Here is a 23134-nt window from a genome sequence, read left to right as displayed (position 1 = left end):
ACTGTGGCTCCGCCACTAAGGGGAGCTATGGTACGTCTGATGGCACTGAAGGAGTTCATCTGATCAGGTATCACAGACACCAATACATTTCACCGCCGGGCCTCCAGGGGGAGCTAAGGGTTCTATTCATTAGGCCACTCCTCACACACTGGTAAAACTGGGGGTCAGGCAGGAAGTTGGACAGAAAGCTGACTGGGTTGGAACCAGGCAACACCTTGTGGCAGAGGGTGTTGTGGGAGAAGATTTGGTAGGGTTTCTGTTAGGAGTGGGATCCTGACAGAGACTTGGCAACTAGAGAGAAAGCAACTGGACCGTGCCTGCTCAGTATAGCGGCGGTGCCCAAGAAGGGATTGGAAGCGAGATAGATTGTGCTGAGTGAGAAACGAGATCAAAGCGACAAGGAGAATACCAGTAGGGGTCGTGCTGTAAGATCGAGGCAACATTCTACTGAGGCGCACAACCGGCGGCCGGAACGCCGAGGGAGTATTACAATATTCAGCTTCAAGCAATACTCTAAACAGCGGCAGGACAGTCAGTCTAAGGCGGGCTGTCTCACTTAAATCACCTATGCAGTCTTGGGGGGCAACTTGTGGAGAGGGGCGACTCTAGGGTCCCGGAAGAGCTCCGAGCCTACCCGTCAAACGGGTGCCGTTCTAACCGCAACATCAGGGAGGAACGGAGAATTAGCAGAACATCATCTAATTGAGTTGTGAGGGAACTTAAGAAACGGACACAACAGTTGTGGGGATTTTCCGTAAGCACAGCAGGGAAGGACCGCAACACATAGCGCTAGAAGGAAGGCACAGATTTCCACCTGCTAAGAGAACTCTGGAGGTGCCATTGGACCGGCCGGACTTGCGCAGCCTGGCTATCTGGACTCCGGGCTGAGGACCCAGAGATCTTCAGTAAAGAGGTAAAGAGACTGCAACCTGGTGTCCTCGTTATTTACTGCACCGCACCACTACAGCGTCACCATCATCATCATCATCCATCCTATCTTTCACTGTACGCCCCTCAGCAGGGTCACGGACCGGGCCTAGCCACCGTGACAACCCCAGAGTAGAGACTCAGAGGCCCGGTACCGGGTACCCCTCGGCCCTGCGGCAGTGGGGGCGCTACACTACTCTTTTCCTGTGCCCTCATCCTGTCATGTGCTCCCATCCTGCACCCCAATCCTGTCATGTGCTCCCATCCTGCACCCCAATCCTGTCATGTGGTGCTCCCATCCTGCAGCCCCATCCTGTCATGTGGTGCTCCCATCCTGCTTCCCCAAGCTGTCATGTGCTGCTCCCATCCTGCACCCCCATTCTGCTATGTGCTGCCCCCATCCTGGTATGTGCTGCTCCAATTCTGTGCCCCCATCCTGTCATGTGCTGCTCCCATCCTGCATCCCAGTTCCTGTCATGTGCAGTCCTCATCCTGTGCCTTCCTCCTGTTTTGTGCGCCTCCATCTTGTCATGTGCTACTCTCTTCCTGTGCCCTCATCCTGTCATTTGCTCCCATCCTGTGCCCCAATCCTGTCATGTGCTCCCATCCTGCACCCCAATCCTGTCATGTGGTGCTCCCATTCTGTGCCCCCACGCTGTAATGTGGTGCTCTCATCCTGCACCTCCATGCTGTCTTGTGCTGCTCCCATCCTGCACCCCCATTCTAGTATGTGCTGCCCCCATCCTGGTATGTGGTGCTTGTATACTGTCATGTGGTGCTCCCATCCTGCACCCCCATTCTGTCATGTGCTGCTCCCATCCTGCACCCAAACTCTGTCATGTGCTGCTCCCATCCTGCACCCCCATTCTGTCATGTGCTGCTCCCATCCTGTGCCCCCATTCTGTCATGCGCTGCACCCATTCTGCGCCCCCATTCTGTCATGTGCTGCTCCCATCCTGTGCCCCATTCTGTAATGTGCTGCTCCCATCCTGCGCCCAATTCTGTAATGTGCTGCTCCCATCCTGCACCTAATTCAGTCATGTGCAGTAAAAAGTCATTGGATTGCTGCGCTGACATATTTTCTATATATATATTCAGTAGAAAGTGGCTGGATTGCTCTGCTGATGTATTTTATATATAGATTCAGTATAAAAATGGCACCGAAAAGCGCGGAATGCGCAGGTGCCGATTCCGGCGCCACAACCCTCCTGGGCCACAATCCTCATCCTCGGATGCATAACTTACAAAATGGAGCCTGAAGTGCACTATATGCATGCGCCATTTCCGACAGAGGATCCATGACCTGGCCTCTGGCTCGAAGAGACCCTGCGGCAATACCGGATAGATACCTTATATACTTGTCATGTGCTGCTACCATCTTGCATTCCCATCCTGTCATATGCTGCTCCCATCCTGCGCCCACTTCAAATAGAAAGTGGCTGGATTCAGTATACAAAAATGGAGCAGGAAAGCACAGCACGATTCTGGCGCCACAACCCTCCTGGGCCACAATCCACATCCCTGGATGCGTAACTTACAAAATGGAGCCTGAAGTGCGTTATATGCATGCACCATTTCCGACTGAGGATTCATGTCCCGGGCCGAAGAGACCCCGTGGCAATACCGGATAGGTACCGTATATACTCGAGTATAAGCCGACCCGAGTATAAGCCAAGACCCCTAATTTTGCCACAAAAAACTGGGAAAACTTATTGACTCAAGTAAAAGCCTAGGGTGGGAAATGCAGCAGCTACGGGTACATTTCAAAAATAAAAATAGATACCAGTAAAAGTGAAATTGATTGTGACATCAGTAGGTTACGTATTTTTGAATATCCATATTGAATCAGGAGCCCCATAAGTTGCTCCATACAAAATACGCCCCATATAATGCTCCATATAGTTCATGATGGGCTCCATATGATGCTCCATAAAGTTCATTATGGGCCCCATAAGATGCTCCATATTAAAATACGCCCCATATAATGCTGCACAAAGGTTAATGATGGCCCCATAAGATGCTCCATCGCATAATATGCCCCATTTGCTGCTCCATAAAGGTTGATGGCCCAATAAGATTCTCCATAGCATAATATTTTGGGCACCGGTGCTCAGGAAGGATATAATGGAACTAGAGAGAGTACAAAGGAGGGCAACAAAGTTAATAAAGGGGATGGGAGAACTACAATACCCAGATAGATTAGCGAAATTAGGATTATTTAGTCTAGAAAAAAGACGACTGAGGGGCGATCTAATAACCATGTATAAGTATATAAGGGGACAATACAAATATCTCGCTGAGGATCTGTTTATACCAAGGAAGGTGACGGGCACAAGGGGGCATTCTTTGCGTCTGGAGGAGAGAAGGTTTTTCCACCAACATAGAAGAGGATTCTTTACTGTTAGGGCAGTGAGAATCTGGAATTGCTTGCCTGAGGAGGTGGTGATGGCGAACTCAGTCGAGGGGTTCAAGAGAGGCCTGGATGTCTTCCTGGAGCAGAACAATATTGTATCATTCAATTATTAGGTTCTGTAGAAGGATGTAGATCTGGGGATTTATTATGATGGAATATAGGAATATAGGCTGAACTGGATGGACAAATGTCTTTTTTCGGCCTTACTAACTATGTTACTATGTAATATGCCCCATTTGCTGCTAGATAAAGGTTGATGGCCCCATAACATGCTCCATAGCATAATATGCCCCATATGCTGCTCCATAAAGGTTGATGGCCCTATAAGATGCTCTATAGCATAATATGCCCCATATGCTGCTCCATAAAGGTTGATGGCCCCATAGGATGCTCCATAGAATATTATGCCCCACATGTTGCTCCATAAAGGTTGATGGCCCCATAGGATGCTCCATAGCCTAATATGCCCCACATGCTGCTCCATAAATGTTGATGTCCCCATAAGATGCTCCATAGCATAATATTCCCACATGTTGCTCCATAAAGGTTGATGGCCCCATAAGATGATCAATAGCATAATATGCCCCACATGCTGCTCCATAAAGGTTGATGGCCCATAAGATGCTCCATAGCATAATATGCCCCGTATGCTGCTGCTGCTGCGATTAAAAAAAATGACATACTCACCTCTCATTGCTGGGCGCGGAGTGCCGGGGGCCTGAGCAGGAGGGGACACCGGTGCCCTATGGGGGTCAGGTGCCAGAGTAGCCGCTGGCTCAGGACACCAGCACTTGCGATATTCACCTGTCCCCGTTCCACCACCGCACACCGCTGTGTCTTCCGGGTTCTCTGGCTGTGACTGTTCAGTCAGAGGGCGCACACTAACCATGTCATCGCACCCTCTGACCTGAACGTCACAGCCAGAGGACGCGGAAAACACAGCACTGCGTTGGAACGTGGGCAGGTGAATATCGCATGGCTCACCCTCTCCCCGTCATACTCACCCCATCCTGGCACGTTCCTGCTTCTCAGTCATCCTGGCCCGGCAGCACCTTCCAGTGCTGAGCGGTCACATGGTACCGCTGATTAAAGTAATGAATATGCGCCCATGCTCATTACTTTAATGAGCGGTACCACGTGACCGATGAACACAGGAAGAGCTGCAGACGCTGGAGAGATCGCGGTATGCGTTCAGTGCTTATGCATACCACTATCTCCTGGGCTGCGTGACTCAGTGGGGTCCAGACTGCACAGGTGCATCGCGCTTGCACAGTCTATGAAGGCTTCGGACAGAGTGACGATCCCAGCATTATATTATAGATATATATAGTCAGTCCTCAAATAACGAACAATTGACTTATCTTTAGCTCAACGTAAGACAGAAAAAAAACTATCACCTAGTCAGTCACCTCTCCGGTCGCCTTGATGCTCACTGCCCCCCATCCAGTCCTATTCTATCTGCCCTCATGCACTGCATCTCCAGCCTCCTCACTGTAGGCCCTGTCATAAGGTGGCTCTACATGTCTTCAATTCACAACTTTGCAACCTTACAACTCGTTGTCAACTCTGAGGCCTGGATGCAGCCAGGAGTCCTTTCCAGTGATGAGCGAATGTGCTCGAATATGGTGTTATCATGCTGGTGTGCTAATCGAGTGACTTCTGCACCTGCATGTCTCGTGACTGTTCAAGTCCTCACAATTGCATGACTTGTGGCTAACAAACAGGCCATCCCTACATATGTTGCTGCTGTCGAACAGCTGCGAGACATAAAGGGGCAGGGACTCGAACATATTATTCGAGCATGCCGAAGTCACTTGGATAGCAACTGAGCATGCTCCGATAACACCTTATCCCAGCACGCTTGCTCATCCTTAGACCTTTCCTACAGTAAAGAGGCTGGAGATGCAGATGCTATGGCAAGAAAAAGATGACTGGATGTGTGCAGCAGGGCACCATGACAGGTTAGTGATAGGGTCAGTGATCATGTTTTTTACCGCTCCGGTTATTATTATTATTATTTATTTTTAGAGCATTGTTGATTCCCTTGTGCTATACATCAGAAGCGATAAACTACAGACAACAAACTAATGGTGACAGACCGGTACAGAGAGCAGAGGGCGGTGCCTATGCAGTCTACATTATAACTTATAAGCAAAATGTACATAACCTGTTCAGTTCGGAACCTGGTGACAGCCTATGTGTGTACATATATTTATATGTATATATACATTCCAGATTCCTATACATATATATATATATACATTGATCAATGCTTATCAGCCATCACACCACCTCACAAGCGCTCTATATGACGCTTTTGTTATCGACAAACTACCAAAGTGGCCACTGGACCGGAGTCCAGCTAACCTATGAGAGACAGATAGAGAGAGGACCATAGGAGTAAAAAATGAGTGCACATCATTTTTAGGGGAAAAAAGGATTCCCGTCAAGCTGGAAAGTAGTAAGAGACTACTTGAACACAGTGGGGAAGAAGACTGTAAAGACAGCGATGCGACAGCTGAGCCAATAAAAGAAGGCAGCTGCTGTCACATGGGCTTTCTTGTAATCCCTCCCACAATCTCTTCTATTCAGTATGAAATGGAGAGCCAAGTGAACCAAAAGACATATAAAAAGGTGTTATTTATTAATTTTATCCACTTTAAACATTTTCTGTGAATATTTATACCTGTGAAGGAGTTTTTAACAGCAAAGTGTGTCAGGACACAACCCCTTTAAGTCCATCGAGTTCAACTTATAGCCTATCTTGTTGATCCAGAGGAAGGCCAAAACCCCATGTGGCAGACACTAATAGCTTCATATTAGGGGAAATATTCCTTTTCCTGACTCCACATACGGCTGTTATGATCTGGTGACCTTGGAGCCGCATGAAACTTTCTCTGGAGTCGGTGGAACCTGTACTGACCGCAAATCCTGAACTAACACCGCAACTAGAAGTAGCCGTGGGGTGTGCCTAACAGCTCCCTAGACACCTCGACACAGCCGGAGGACTAAATACCCCTATAGATGGAAATAGGAATGCTACCTTGCCTCAGAGCAGACCCCCAAAGGATAGGCAGCCCCCCACGAATAATGACTGTGAGTAGGAGAAGAATAGACACACGCAGGTAGAAAACAGGATTTAGCAAAAGAGGCCACTCTAGCTAAATAGGAAAGGATGGGACAGATAACTAGGCGGTCAGTATTAACCCCTTCACCCCCAAGGGTGGTTTGCACGTTAATGACCGGGCCAATTTTTACAATTCTGACCACTGTCCCTTTATGAGGCTATAACTCTGGAACGCTTTGACGGATCTTGGCGATTCTGACATTGTTTTCTCATGACATATTGTACTTCATGTTAGTTGTAAAATTTATTCGATATAACTTGCGTTTATTTGTGAAAAAAATGGAAATTTGGCGAAAATTTTGAAAATTTTGCAATTTTCCAACTTTGAATTTTTATGCCCTTAAATCACAGACATATGTCACGCAAAATACTTAATAAGTAACATTTCCCACATGTCTACTTTACATCAGTACAATTTTGGAACCAAAATTTTTTTTTGTGACGGAGTTATAAGGGTTAAAAGTTGACCAGCAATTTCTCATTTTTACAACACCATTTTTTTTTAGGGACCACATCTCATTTGAAGTCATTTTGAGGGGTCTATATGATAGAAAATACTCAAGTGTGACACCATTCTAAAAACTGCACCCCTCAAGGTGCTCAAAACCACATTCAAGAAGTTTATTAACCCTTCAGGTGTTTCACAGGAATTTTTGGAATGTTTAAATAAAAATGAACATTTAACTTTTTTTCACACACAATTTATTTCAGCTCCAATTTGTTTTATTTTACCAAGGGTAACAGGAGAAAATGGACCCCCAAAGTTGTTGTACAATTTGTCCTGAGTACGCTGATACCCCATATGTGAGGGTAAACCACTGTTTGGGCGTATGGCAGAGCTCGGAAGGAAAGGAGCGCCATTTGACTTTTCAATGCAAAATTGACTGGAATTGAGATGGGACGCCATGTTGCGTTTGGAGAGCCCCTGATGTGCCTAAACATTGAAACTCCCTACAAGTGACACCATTTTGGAAAGTAGACCCCCTAAGGAACTTATCTAGATGTGTTTTGAGAGCTTTGAACCCCCAAGTTTTTCACTACAGATTATAACGCAGAGCCGTGAAAATAATTTTTATTTGTTTTCTCAAAAATGATTTTTTAGCACCCAGCTTTGTATTTTTACAAGGGTAACAGAATAAATTGGACCCCAAAATTTGTTTTCCAATTTGTCCTGAGTACGCTGATACCCCATATGTGGGGGGGAACCACTGTTTGGGCGCATGACAGAGCTCGGAAGGGAAGGAGCGCCATTTGGAATGCAGACTTAAATGGATTGGTCAGCAGCCGTCACGTTGCATTTGCAGAGCCCCTGATGTACCCAAACAGTACAAACCCCCCACAAGTGACCCCATATTGGAAACTAGACCTCCCAAGGAACTTATCTAGATGTGTTGTGAGAACTTTGAACCCCCAAGTGTTTCACTACAGTTTATAACGCAGAGCCGTGAAAATAAAACATCTTTTTTTTCCCACAAAAATGATTTTTAGCCCCCCAAATTTTTATTTTCCTAAGGATAACAAGAGAACTTGGACCCCAGAAGTTGTTGTTCAATTTGTCCCGAGTACGCTGATAACACATATGTTGGGGTAAACCCCTTTTTGGGCGCACGGGAGAGCTCGGAAGGGAAGGAGCACTGTTTTACTTTTTCAACGCAGAATTGGCTGGAATTGAGATTGGACGCCATGTCGCGCTTGGAGAGCCCTTGATGTGCCTGGACAGTGGAAACTCCCCAATTCTACCTGAAACCCTAACCCAAACACACCCCTAACCCTAATCCCAACGGTAACCCTAACCACACCCCTAGCCCTGACATACCCATAATTCTAATCCCAACCGTAATCCAAACCGTAAATGTAATCCAAACCCTAACCCTAACTTTAGCCCCAACCCTAACTTTAGCCCCAACCCTAACTTTACCTCCAACCCTAGCCCTAACCCTAACCCTACCCCTAACCCTAAACGTGACTGAAATACGTGGCACTGAAATACGTGGCACTGAAATACGTGGCACTGAAATACGTGGCACTGAAATACGTGGCACTGAAATACGTGGCACTGAAATACGTGGCACTGAAATACGTGGCACTGAAACACGTGGCACTGAAATACGTGATACGTGGCACTGAAATACGTGGCACTGAAATACGTGGCACTGAAATACGTGGCACTGAAATACGTGGTACTAAAATATGTGGCACTGAAATACGTGATACGTGGCACTGAAATACGTGATACGTGGCACTGAAATACGTGATACGTGGCACTGAAATACGTGGCACTGAAACACATGGCACTGAAATACGTGGCACTGAAATACGTGGCACTGAAATACGTGGCACTGAAATACATGGCACTGAAATACATGGCACTATGACTGTCAGAAAATGTTCATTAAACGGTTAGGGGTGAGGTTAGGTGTAGAGTTAGGGTTAGGGTTTGGATCCCTTTATCACCTTGATGGTGGTGGGTGGCTTTTCAGTGTGTTTTCTGTTTTTTTTCGATAAAAATGCATGCGTTTTTAACGCAAACAAACGCATGTGCTTAAAAACGCAAGAAAATACTGCAGGTTGTATTTCTGAAAATGAACGCATGCAGAAAAAAACCGCATGCGTTTGAAAACGCGACCAAACGCGTACAAAAAAACCGCATGCGTTTTCAATGTTAAATATAGGGAAAAAACGCATGCGTTTTTTTGTGCAAAAAACGCTGCAGACAAAAACGCAAGTGTGAAACCAGCGACGCTTTTTATAGCAAAAAAGTTTTTGCGTCTCCACATTTTGAGACCTATAATTTTCCCACATTTTGCTCCACAGAGTCATGTGAGGTCTTGTTTTTTGCGGGACGAGTTGTCGTTTTTATTGGTAACATTTTCGGACACGTGACCGTTTTTGATCGCTTTTTATTCCGATTTTTGTGAGGCAGAATGACCAAAAACCAGCTATTCATGAATTTCTTTTGGGAGAGGCGTTTATACCGTTCCGCGTTTGGTAAAATTGATAAAGCATTTTTATTCGTCGGGTCAGTATGATTACAGCGATATCTCATTTATATCATTTTTTTATGTTTTGGCGCTTTTATACGATAAAAACTAAAATATAGAAAAAATAATTATTTTGGTATCGCTTTATTCTCAGGACTATAACTTTTTTATTTTTTTGCTGATGATGCTGTATGGCGGCTTGTTTTTTGCGGGACAAGATGACGTTTTCAGCGGTACCATGGATATTTATATCAGTCTTTTTGATCGCGTGTTATTCCACTTTTTGTTCGGCGGTATGGTAATAAAGCGTTGTTTTTTGCCTCGTTTTTTTTTTTTTTTTCTTACGGTGTTTACTGAAGGGGTTAACTAGTGGGGCAGTTTTATAGGTTGGGTCGTTACGGACGCGGCGATACTAAATATGTGTACTTTTATTGTTTTGTTTTTTTTATTTAGATAAAGAAATGTATTTATGGGAATAATATATATATTTTTTTTATTATTTATTTAGGAATTTTTTTTTTTTTTTTACACATGTGGAAAAATTTTTTTTTTACTTTTATACTTTGTCCCAGGGGGGGACATCACAGATCATTGATCTGGCAGTGTGCACAGCACTCTGCCAGATCGACGATCTGCTGTGCAGGGCTGCAGGCTTACCAAGCGTCTGCTCTGAGCAGACACTCGGTAAGCCACCTCCTTCCCTGCAGGACCCGGATGCCGCGGCCATCTTGGATCCGGGACCTGCAGCCAGGAAGGAGGTAAGAGACCCTCGCAGCAACGCGATCACATCGCGTTGCTCCGGGGGTCTCAGGGAAGCCCGCAGGGAGCCCCCTCCCTGCGCGATGCTTCCCTATACCGCCGGTACACTGCGATCATGTTTGATCGCGGTGTGCCGGGGGTTAATGTGCCGGGGGCGGTCCGTGACCGCTCCTGGCACATAGTGCCGGATGTCAGCTGCGATATGCAGCTGACACCCGGCCGCGATCGGCCGCGCTCCCCCCGTGAGCGCCGCTGATCGGTGATGACGTACTATCCCGTCGGCGGTCATACGGGCCCACCCCACCTCGACGGGATAGTACGTCTGATGTCAGGAAGGGGTTAAAACCCTTCCAAAAATATCCACAGCAGATAATACAAAAAGTTCCACAATCTAACTAAAGACATGCAATGTATATCTGCCACTCCAGAGAATCCAACAAGACTGAGAAAATACTGACACAATCTAAGCTGGACAAGAAAACACAAAGAATAGCACTGAATTGTGAAGCACATAGCATGTGTGCCACAGGAAAAAAAAAACAGACACTTATCTTTGCTGATTTGGCAGAAAGGCAGGAGGAACCAAGCAGAGGTCCAACACCTCCCAACAACAATTGACAACTGGCAAGGACTAATGAATCCTGCACGCCTAAATACCCCAGTCAGAACTGCAATCAGCAGATACACCTGACCAGGACTGCAACTCAGGGGCAACTGCATTACCACCTACAACCACCGGAGGGAGCCCAAAAGCAGAATTCACAACAGTACCTCCCCCTTGAGGAGGGGTTACCGAACCCTCACCAGAGCCCCCAGGCCGATCAGGATGAGCCAGATGAAAAGCATGAACCAAATCAGCAGCATGGACATCAGAAGCAAAAACCCAAGAATTATCCTCCTGGCCATAACCCTTCCATTTGACAAGGTTCTGAAGCCTCCGCCTCGAAAAATGAGAATCCAAAATCTTCTCAACCACATACGCCAACTCCCCATCAACCAAAACAGGGGCCGGAGGATCAACAGAGGGAACAACGGGCACCACATATTTCCGCAATAAAGATCTATGGAAGACATTATGGATAGCAAAAGAGGCCGGAAGCGCCAATCGAAAAGACACCGGATTAATAATCTCAGAAATCCTATAAGGACCAATAAACCGAGGCTTAAACTTAGGGGAAGAGACCTTCATAGGAACATGACGGGAAGACAACCAAACCAAATCCCCAACCCAAAGCCGGGAACCAACACACCGACGACGGTTAGCAAAACGTTGAGCCTCCTCCTGAGACAACACCAAATTGTCCACCACATGAGCCCAAATCTGCTGCAACCTGTCAACCACAGAATCCACACCAGGACAGTCAGAAGGCTCAACCTGCCCAGAAGAAAAACGAGGATGAAAACCAGAGTTACAAAAAAAAGGCGAAACCAAAGTAGCCGAACTAGCCCGATTATTAAGGGCAAACTCGGCCAATGGCAAAAAGGCCACCCAATCATCCTGATCGGCAGACACAAAGCATCTCAAATAAGTCTCCAAAGTCTGATTAGTTCGCTCGGTCTGGCCATTTGTCTGAGGATGAAATGCAGAAGAAAAAGACAAATCAATGCCCAGCCTAGCACAAAAGGCCCGCCAAAACCTAGAAACAAACTGGGAATCTCTGTCGGACACAATATTCTCCGGAATACCATGCAAACGAACCACATGCTGAAAAAACAACGGAACCAACTCTGAAGAGGAAGGCAATTTAGGCAAAGGCACCAAATGAACCATCTTAGAAAACCGGTCACAAACAACCCAGATAACCGACATCCTCTGAGAAACCGGAAGATCAGAAATAAAATCCATAGAAATATGCGTCCAGGGCCTCTCAGGGACCGGCAATGGCAAAAGTAACCCACTAGCATGGGAACAACAAGGCTTGGCCCGCGCACAAGTCCCACAGGACTGCACAAAAGAACGCACATCACGTGACAACGAAGGCCACCAGAAGGACCTACCAACCAAATCTCTGGTACCAAAAATACCAGGATGACCAGCCAACACAGAACAGTGAACCTCAGAAATCACTTTACTAGTCCATCTGTCAGGAACAAACAATTTCCACACAGGACAGCGGTCAGGTCTATCAGCCTGAAATTCCTGAAGAACCCGCTGTAAATCAGGGGAAATGGCAGAAAGGACCACCCCTTCTTTCAAAATGCCGACCGGTTCAAGGACCTCAGGAGAATCAGGCAAAAAACTCCTAGAAAGGGCATCAGCCTTAATATTCTTAGAACCCGGAAGATACGAAACCACGAAATCAAAACAGGAAAAAAACAAGGACCATCGAGCCTGTCTAGGACTCAGCTGTTTGGCAGACTCAAGGTAAATCAAATTCTTATGATCGGTCAGGACCACAATACGGTGCTTAGCTCCCTCAAGCCAATGTCGCCACTCCTCAAACGCCCACTTCATAGCCAAGAACTCCCGATTGCCGACATCATAATTGCGTTCAGCAGGCGAAAACTTGCGGGATAAGAAGGCACACGGTTTCATCAAAGAACCAACAGAATCCCTCTGAGACAAAACGGCCCCTACCCCAATCTCAGAAGCATCAATCTCAACCTGAAACGGAAGAGAAACATCTGGTTGGCGCAACACCGGAGCAGAAGTAAATCGGCATTTAAGCTCCTGAAAGGCAGAGACAGCCGCAGAGGACCAATTCGCCACATCAGCGCCTTTTTTTCGTCAAATCAGTCAAGGGTTTAACCAAGCTGGAGAAGTTAGCAATGAAACGGCGATAAAAATTTGCAAAACCCAAAAATTTCTGAAGGCTCTTCACGGATGTGGGTTGAATCCAATCATGAATGGCCTGAACCTTAACCGGATCCATCTCCATAGATGAGGGAGAAAAAATAAAGCCCAAAAAAGAAACCTTCTGCACCCCAAAGAGACACTTAGACCCCTTCACAAACAAGGCATTGTCACGAAGGATCTGAAATACCATCCTGACCTGTTCCACATGAGACTTCCAATCATAGGAAAAAATCAAAATATCGTCCAAATATACAATCAAGAATTTATCAATATAAGTCCGGAAGATATCATGCATGAAGGATTGAAAAACAGATGGAGCGTTAGTGAGCCCGAATGGCATCACAAGGTATTCAAAATGGCCTTCGGGCGTATTAAACGCAGTTTTCCATTCATCACCCTACTTAATACGAACAAGATTATATGCCCCCCGAAGGTCAATCTTCGTAAACCAACTAGCCCCCTTAATCCTAGCAAACAAATCGGAAAGCAAAGGTAAAGGGTATTGAAACTTGACCGTGATCTTATTCAAGAGGCGATAATCAATACAAGGTCTCAAGGATCCATCCTTCTTAGCAACAAAAAAAAACCTGCTCCCAATGGTGAAGAAGATGGCCGAATATGCCCTTTCTCCAAAGACTCCTTAACATAACTCCGCATGGCGGTATGTTCAGGCACAGACAGGTTGAAAAGTCAGCCCTTAGGAAACTTACTGCCTGGAATCAAGTCAATAGCACAATCACAGTCCCTATGCGGTGGAAGGGAACTGGACTTGGGCTCATCGAATACATCCTGAAAATCAGACAAAAACTCTGGAATTTAAGAAGAGGAAGAAGAGGAGATTGACATCAAAGGAACATCATTGTGAACCCCCTGACAACCCCAACTAGTCACAGACATAGATTTCCAATCCAACACAGGATTATGTACCTGCAACCACGGGAAACCCAGCACGATAACATCATGCAAATTATGCAACACCAGAAATCGACAATCTTCCTGATGGGCTGGCGCCATGTGCATGGTCACCTGTGTCCAAAACTGGGGCTTATTTTTAGCCAAAGGTGTAGCATCAATCCCCCTTAAAGGAATAGGGTTCTGCAAAGGCTGCAAGGGAAAACCACAACGCCTGGCAAACTCAAAATCCATTAAGTTCAAGGCGGCGCCTGAATCCACAAACGCCATGACAGAAAATGATGACAATGAGCAGATCAAGGACACCGATAACAGAAATTTAGGTTGTACAGTATTGATAGTAAATGAACTAGCGATCCTTTTTGTCCGCTTAGGGCAGACTGAAATGACATGAGAAGCGTCGCCACAATAATAACACAACCTATTCTGACGTCTGAATCCTTGTCGTTCCGTTCTAGACAAAATCCTATCACACTGCATTGGCTCAGGACTTTGCTCTAAGGACGACGCCACAGCGCGCACAGTTTGACGCTCCCGCAAACGCCGATCAATCTGAATGGCCAGAGACATAGAATCACTCAGACCGGAAGGCGTGGGAAACCCCACCATAACATCTTTAACGGATTCAGAATGACCCCTTCTGAAAATTGCCGCCAAAGCATCATCATTCCATTTAGTCAACACAGACCATTTTCTAAATTTCTGACAATACAATTCTGCCGCCTCTTGACCCTGAGACAGGGCCAACAAGGTTTTCTCCGCTTGATCCACGGAATTCGGTTCATCATATAATAATCCTAAAGCCTGAAAAAAGGAATCTACATTAAGCAAGGCCGGATTCCCAGATTCCAGGGAAAATGCCCAATCCTGTGGATCGCCACGCAGCAGGGAGATGACAATTTTAACCTGCTGAATGGAATCACCGGAGGATCGCGGTCTCAGAGCAAAAAACAGTTTACAATTGTTTTTAAAACCCAAAAATTTGGACCTATCACCAAAAAACAAATCAGGAGTAGGAATCTTCGGCTCTAAAGCAGGAGTCTGAACAATATAATCAGAAATATCCTGTACCCTAGCAGCAAGCTGGTCTACACGAGAAGCTAATTCCTGAATATCCATGCTGGCACAAGACTCCTCAGCCACCCATAAATAAAGAGGGAAGAGAAGACAAAACAGACTGCAGAAAAAAAATGGCTCAACACCTTTCTTCCCTTCTTCTGAGATGCATTTAACTCATTATTGGCCAGTTGTACTGTTATGATCTGGTGACCTTGGAGCCGCATGAAACTTTCTCTGGAGTCGGTGGAACCTGTACTGAACGCAAATCCTGAACTAACACCGCAACTAGAAGTAGCCGTGGGGTGTGCCTAACAGCTCCCTAGACACCTCGACACAGCCGGAGGACTAAATACCCCTATAGATGGAAACAGGAATGCTACCTTGCCTCAGAGCAGACCCCCAAAGGATAGGCAGCCCCCCACGAATAATGACTGTGAGTAGGAGAAGAATAGACACACGCAGGTAGAAAACAGGATTTAGCAAGAGAGGCCACTCTAGCTAAATAGGAAAGGATAGAACAGATTACTAGGCGGTCAGTATTAAAACCCTTCCAAAAATATCCACAGCAGATAATACAAAAAGTTCCACAATCTAACTAAAGACATGGAATGTATATCTGCCACTCCAGAGAATCCAATAAGACTGAGAAAATACTGACACAATCTAAGCTGGACAAGAAAACACAAAGAATAGCACTGGATTGTGAAGCACATAGCATGTGTGCCACAGGAAAAAAAAAACAGACACTTATCTTTGCTGATTTGGCAGAAAGGCAGGAGGAACCAAGCAGAGGTCCAACACCTCCCAACAACAATTGACAACTGGCAAGGACTAATGAATCCTGCATGCCTAAATACCCCAGTCAGAACTGCAATCAGCAGATACACCTGACCAGGACTGCAACTCAGGGGCAACTGCATTACCACCTACAACCACCGGAGGGAGCCCAAAAGCAGAATTCACAACATACGGCAATCAGACTAGTTCCCGGGATCAACGCTCCATCACAGAATCTAGTGCCCATAACATGTAATATTATATTTATCAAGAAAGGCATCCATCGTATTGTGTAAATGGTCCGAAAACAATGAATGATTCTATATATGGAAAAGGTAGCCTGTCTAGTGGAAGTGGTCATTGGAGCGTCTTACCTGACCCATAGGAGGGAGAAAAATTAAGTTTTCCTACCTCAGTTTCTGATCCATTCCTTTGCTTGGGAGCCATTCGGTTCATCTGCCTACAACACTAAAATACCTTGTCCGGCCCTAACTATTGGATTTGCTTTGTGGTAAGATGAATTCAGATCTTTTACTTTTTGTACTACTGTAGTGTCTAGATTACAAAAAAAGTAAATTTTTCACTTAAGGATATCCATAGTTGTCTATTATTTGGGAGATCGGTCCTCTATTAAACAGGCTTCCAGGACTGAGCATGGATTTCTGATGCTCCTCTAGTACCAGTGCCATTTACAGTGTCCCCTAAAACAGTATTAGCCACAGTGTTCCTGTGAAGACCAAAGTCTAACTGTAGCAGGTATGGCCACAGTGATCCCATAGCTGTCACAATTAATGTACCCTGAAAAGAGTCAAAGCCAGGCTCGGACTGGCCCATGGGGATCAGGGGAATTTCCTGGAGGGCACCTGTGCAGATCTTGGCCTCCAACCCCACTGTATGGGCAGTACTTGATTCTCTCTGTACAGAAAAAAGCAGCATCTCATCATTCATTAACCCAAAGTATTATTACATAAAGATATAGGTAAATTAGTGAACGAGGGTAGTGTAATATTTGTATGCAGGTGAAAAGTGCCCCCCAAAGTCAATGTTACTGGTGGGGCCTTGGCACCCCAGTCCAACACTGATCAAAGCTACAGTACATCCAGCAGTGACGGCCTCAGTACCCTCTCAGGCTGAACAGATATAGTTCCCATTAGTAATAACAACACAGTTCACCCATTAAACTGACATTTATCATTCCTGGTAATAGTGAATCTCTGAAATTTAATGCATCTTTCTAAATAATATGAACAAAATCAGTTTTGTCGTGCTTTTGATGGTCACTGCTTCGACAAACATCACTGGAACAATTGTAGAGTCATAAAAATATATTTATGGGTCTGAACAGCTCACAATTCTATAGCATAAAAATTACCTACCAGAGTGGATGAGTCACATCTAAGAGAAAAGCTTCAAGGAAATTCCATAGACGCAAATGGTGCAGTTGGCAATCTAAAGAGAAAGAAGGAACTAGATTATTTTATCTCATTTTAACTTCCTGACCCTCCCTTTGTCACATAATTTGGGTTCCGTTATAGAACATGGAATCTAAAGAATTAAAAGATCTGAGACCAATCCATTTGCCTCTATTGACTGTGCTGATGCCCAAGACTGTCAGTAGCAGACTGGGCATTGGTCCTTTACCAAGCGCTGTGCAGTCTCCTAAATGTCCACCATCAATTAATGAGATAAGAATTAGTTGTAAGTCAATCGTTTGGATGCAAATCAAATTAATGTTGTAGTTTAAGGAATTTGTTCGTCTCAGCCAATTCAAAAATGTGTGATTTACTTTGCACCTAAAATGGGTATGACCGTTGCACACATTGTTAAATTTTGTTTTAGCCAGAGGAGGATCACACATGATCTTGAGCTGAAAAAGTGTATTCCCCCATAATACCCTCAAGAAATCACACGTGACTTTAGCTCCAAGAAGGGAAATCTTAATCCTTCATCATCCCAAGACATTTTAGAGAATTGTATGCTCTTGTCTTTGTGGAAACTGAGTGAAAATGTTTTTTTTGTTCCCCATGACTGTGCCCCAGTACACAAAGCAAGGTCCATAAAGGCATCTTTGCTCAACTTTGGTGTGGAAGAACTTGAATGTCACCAAAAGAACCATTACTAGAGATGGGCAGACCCCTGAATATTCGGGTCCAGCGGGCTCAGCTGAACAGTTGGAAAAAGTATGGGTTCGAGTATGGGTCCGGGTACTGTTCTTGTACCCGAATCCAAACTTTTTTAAATGTTTGTATGAGGCTGCCGGACCCGAACATCCAAGGTACCCTATGTGAGCGGCAGCCAGGGCCATAGTTATAGCCCGCACAGATGTCTGCTTTAGCATGCCCTGGCCACCTGCACCACATACACACAGTCCCACTGTCTCATTTGTCTGGTTCTCAGGGTCCTCCCTGAGTTGCAGAGAAACTTCTTCCTTCATATTAGTACATAAAGAGACAGAATCCAGTTCCAACTTTAAATGAACAACTTCACTTGATTCCATACACAGCACGTCCACATCAGTTACAGCATTGACTTGGGATTCCACACAGCACACATCCTTCACTCTCCCTGTGCTCCTCCTCACGTCTCCAGGTATGTTCCCGGGTTGTATCATCTTGCTCAGTACTGCAGCATCCTCCCTGTACGGCTTACCTACTTTTAGGAGTTCCCCTGTCCATTTCACGCCAGACATAAGGGCATCTGCCCACGTAGAAAGCTGCCACATCTTGGAGCGACCTGCATTTCTATTCTGCTGTGACTTTTGCTGTAGCGTTCTCCTGTAGCTTCTGGCCACTATAGACCCTGGACAGCTGGGTTCCTAGCTTCACAACATTACGGGGTCAATATGCTGTCCCAGGGCTCTAAAGCCCGTCTGGACTGTTTGGGCTCCCCAGCCTTACTGCTCACAATCAGGAAATGTTCCTAGCTTACCCACAGTGGCCACTCCTATCCTAACTATGCATCTGAAAGGTACCCCATCTAGTGTCCTAATTGAGGTATTGCACTTTCCCTAAGTAACAGTATACATTCAACAGCACATGAGTAAAAACAGTATATAAAAAGACAGAGTAACACATTCAGAACGTGACAAGTAATAATAACGTCCCTGTAACCCCTTCCTTCAATGTATTCCCCCTTCCTTCAATAATGGTCGTCCCCAACCATTCGCGCATAAAACTTTATTGTATACATCATAATACTCCACACAGGGAGGCAATTAAAGTAGAGATATACGGCTCACCGTGAGCAAAGTCCCCTTTTTTTATGACACATAAGAGTCCTTTTTCTCTAAAAAGGGCCTGGCACACAGTCCCCCACACACCAGTCCCGTCCTCAGGACTCAAACAAGAAAAACCAATTGGACCTATCTGTTAGGTCCTCAGTCCTTGGGGACAGTGTTCCCCCTTCCTTTGTCCATAGAACTGCCCTTTCTTTGCATGTGCGCTGCCTGGAACTGGAGCACAGTCTGTTGCCACAGCCACACACGTTCCGTTCCTAGTCCAAGGGCATAGTCCTGCCATCCAGCAGAAAAAGCACAAGCACAGCAAAACAAAAAGGCAAAGTAAACATTTTCTCCTGGCCATACCGGCCTTATTGCGCTCGACACTGGGGGTGCCTCAGGGCTCCTGTCCCCTCCGGGATGCGGAACAGTCCTGTTGCATATTTTTTCCTAAGGCACAACTCTTTCCTTTTCGCAGAAATGTTTAAACTTCATCGGCATGCATCCTGTGCCACTTTGTCCTCCTTTGAGCCCCATGCTCGGGTTCAGGCCAACGATGATCCTGCAGCCGCAAGAGACGTGGGCTGCCAAGGCAGAACAGAAGTAGATTAAGGAGACAAGAAAGCACAAGTAGGGTCTTGTCCTTCGGATTATTTGCAGTTATTAACAAGGAGCTGCTCACCTGGTGATATAAAGAGAAAGCATGTGTGTATCAGCTGCTGCAGATCCATGGGCCACCAACGCGACCTTCTCAGAGACGTTATAAAAGGATAATTTGTGGATTAAATTCAGGCTGCCACAATGATACAAATTCAGATATAATGAAAAACTCTGACCAGTTTTTCATTATATCTGAATTTGTATCATTATGGCAGCGCAGATTTAATCCACAAATTATCCTTTTGTAACGTAACAAGGCAGAACAGAGGTAGAGTTTGATGAAGCAGTGGCCCAGGAACAGGGAGCTGACTGGGCCTGCTCCGGGGCCGCATACAGCTCCAGATCATTCTCTTGGTACAATGTGACAGCTACCATGAAATATCCCCACAGGCTGTCCTCTTTAACAAAGGAGACCCAATCCACTTCTTACAGGGGCCTTCCGAATTTGACAGAGGCGGTATTGACGTAGATCTTGTCATTAGTGCCTTCCTCTCGTATGAAGCCATACCCATGATCAATGTCCGCGTAGACTAGCTGTCAGTGAGTGCGACGCCCGGCCATAGCACCTCTTCCAAGTCGGGGTAGCTCCACTCAGACCTCTTTCTCATGCTGTTTTTTCCTCTTAATAACTCCCGCAATCCAGGTGGCCTGCCCGGGGGATGGGCTGTAGTCATGGCCCACACAGATGTCTGCTTTAGTGCACTCTGGCCACCCGCACCACATACACACAGTCCCACTGTCTCACTTGCCTGGTTTCTCAGGGTCCTCCCTGAGTGGCAGAGAAACTTCTTCCTTCACATTAGTACATAAAGAAACATAGTCCAGTTCCAACTTTAAATGAACAACTTTACATGATTCCATACGCATGTCCAGATCAGTTACAGCATTGACATGGGATTCCACACTGTACACATCCTTCACTCTCCTTGTGCTCCTCCTCATGTCTCCGGGTATGCTCCCGGGTCTTAACGTCTCACTCGGTACCACTGCGTCCTCCCTGTATGGCTTAACTACTTTTAGGAGTTCCCCTGTCCTTTTCACGCCAGACATAAGGGCATATGCCCACGTAGCAAGCTGCCACATCTTTTAGCGACCTGCATTTCTATTCTGCTGTGACTTCTGCTGTAGCCTTCTACTGTAGCTTCTGGCCACTATAGACAGTAGATGGCTGGGCTCCTAGCTTAACAATGTTGCAGAGTCACTATGCTGTCTCAGGGCTCTAAAGCCTATCTGGACTGTTTGGGCTCCCCGGCCCTACTGCTCACAATCAGGAAATATTCCTAGCTTACCCACAGTGGCCCCTCCTATCCTAACTATCAGGGTCGGACTGGGGCACCGGGACACCGGAGAATCCTCCGGTGGGCCCCGCCCCCAGCCCCAGCTCCTGCCTCGCTCATTTGTGCCTGCCCCGCATGCTCATAGTGTGCACCCAGCAGTGCGCACTTTATTGTATAGCCGGCACCGCACCGGCTGGCAGACTGCACACGTGATGGGAAGTGCAGGAGCAGCTCCTTGACATCACCTGCTGCCACTGCCATTACTCTGCCAGGAGAGCTGTGTGTGTGCAGAGTGCCGACCCTCACTTCAGCCAGCACAGTCAGAGGAACAGCTGACTGTGAGGCTGAGTCTGAGAGGAGACACCCACACAGCTGACCCGCAGTCACCTGTTTCCTGTACTGCGTTTCTCTTCTCCTCTTCCACAAAGCCCTGGGCAGCAGTGTAAACGCTGATTGGCTGCAATTCAGCCAATCAGTGTTAGTTTTCTTTGTGTGACCTCACAGCACAGCTCAGGCAAGGAGCTATGCTGTGATTGGTCAGCTGTCCTACCCAAGCAGCACACAGCACGGCCATATACTGTACACAGAGGAGCTGAGGGATGGCTGCAGTTAGTGTGACTGTAAGTGCATAAATAGTTATGATGCCTGCACCCTGAGTAGATCTCCAGCCACAGAGACAGTTAGGGGAGGGGGCCCCATGCAACCTAAAGGTGACACAGGGGAGGGGGTCCACAGTGCTATTAAATTTTCTTGTGGGCCCCCTCCCCTATTGTGTCAACCACCTCTATTTTACTGTGGCTCCCCTTTCACTCTCTGAGCAGGCCCATAGGAAATTAGAGGTGAAATAGTGGGGGAGGGACCCAGAGAATATTGGGTGACACAGTGTGGGGGGGACAGGAAAATAGAGGTGAAACAGTGAGGGAGGGGGCCCACAGCATACTGGGTGACACAGTGGGGGAGGGGGCCTACAGCATATTGGGTGACACAGTGGGGGAGGGGGCCCACAACATATTGGGTTATTGGGTGACACCGTGGGGGAGGGGGCCCACAGCATATTCGGTGTCACAGTGGGGGAGGGGGCCCACAGCATATTGAGTGACACAGTGGGGGAGGGGGCCCACAGCATATTGGGTGACACAGTGGGGGAGGGGGCCCACAGCATATTGGGTGACACAGTGGGGGAGGGGGCCTACAGCATATTGGGTGACACAGTGGGGGAGGGGGCCCACAGCATATTGGGTGACACAGTGGGGGAGGGGGCCCACAGCATATTGGGTGACACAGTGGGGGAGGGGGCCCACAGCATATTGGGTGACACAGTGGAGGAGGGGGCCCACAGCATATTGGGTGTCACAGTGGGGGAGGGGGCCCACAGCATATTGGGTGACACAGTAGGGGAGGGGGCCCACAGGAAAATAGAATTGAAACAGTGGGGGAGGGGGCCCACAGGAAAATAGAGGTGAAACAGTGGGGGAGGGGGCCCACAGCATATTGGGTGACACAGTAGGGGAGGGGGCCCACAGGAAAATAGAATTGAAACAGTGGGGGAGGGGGCCCACAGGAAAAGAGAGGTGAAACAGTGGGGGAGCAGGCCCACAGCATATTGGGTGACACAGTGGGGGAGGGGGTCCTCAGGTGATTAACACCTTTACGACATCAGCCTTACATGTATGGCACATGTTAAATGCCACTGTCAATCTCTGACAGCAACATATAACACATGCCAACATGCGTGCACATCATTCTCTCACCCATTGGTGATCGTGGTTCGCCGATGGGTTGTAATGACAGCCAGTGGTCTTCTTCCTGTAGCCGAGCTTTAAAGGAGACCATCATTTCTTCTATATGCAATGATGCTGTGGCATCACTGTATACAGTTAGGTCCATATATATTTGGACAGAGACAACATTTTTCCAATTTTGGTTATAGACATTACCACAATGAATTTTAAACAAAACAATTCAGATGCAGTTGAAGTTCAGACTTTCAGCTTTCATTTGAGGGTATCCACATTAAAATCGGTTGAAGGGTTTAAGAGTTTCAGCTCCTTAACATGTGCCACCCTGTTTTTAAAAGGACCAAAAGTAATTGGACAGATTCAATAATTTTAAATAAAATGTTCATTTCTAGTACTTGGTTGAAAACCCTCTGTTGGCAATGACTGCTTGAAGTCTTGAACTCATGGGCATCACCAGACGCCGTGTTTCCTCCTTTTTGATGCTCTGCC

At 46.5% G+C, this 23134-nt stretch overlaps 1 protein-coding gene across 1 annotated transcript in view; it reads right to left on the bottom strand.

Annotated features, from left to right (window-relative positions):
• LOC143809727 (leukotriene B4 receptor 1-like) overlaps positions 1-17198 on the bottom strand; it is a 40412-nt gene extending 23214 nt beyond the window's left edge. The window contains exon 1 of the mRNA XM_077292763.1: positions 17129-17198. The gene's annotated coding sequence lies outside the window, so the exon portion shown is untranslated. The remainder of the gene's footprint in view (positions 1-17128) is intronic.
• Between the last annotated feature and the right edge of the window lie 5936 nt (positions 17199-23134).

Source organism: Ranitomeya variabilis, chromosome 2 (assembly GCF_051348905.1).
Source record: "Ranitomeya variabilis isolate aRanVar5 chromosome 2, aRanVar5.hap1, whole genome shotgun sequence".
Classification (NCBI taxonomy): Eukaryota; Metazoa; Chordata; class Amphibia; order Anura; family Dendrobatidae; genus Ranitomeya; species Ranitomeya variabilis.
The sequence above is the reverse complement of the archived record's forward strand: the minus strand, read 5'-3'. Positions and strand labels throughout refer to the sequence as shown.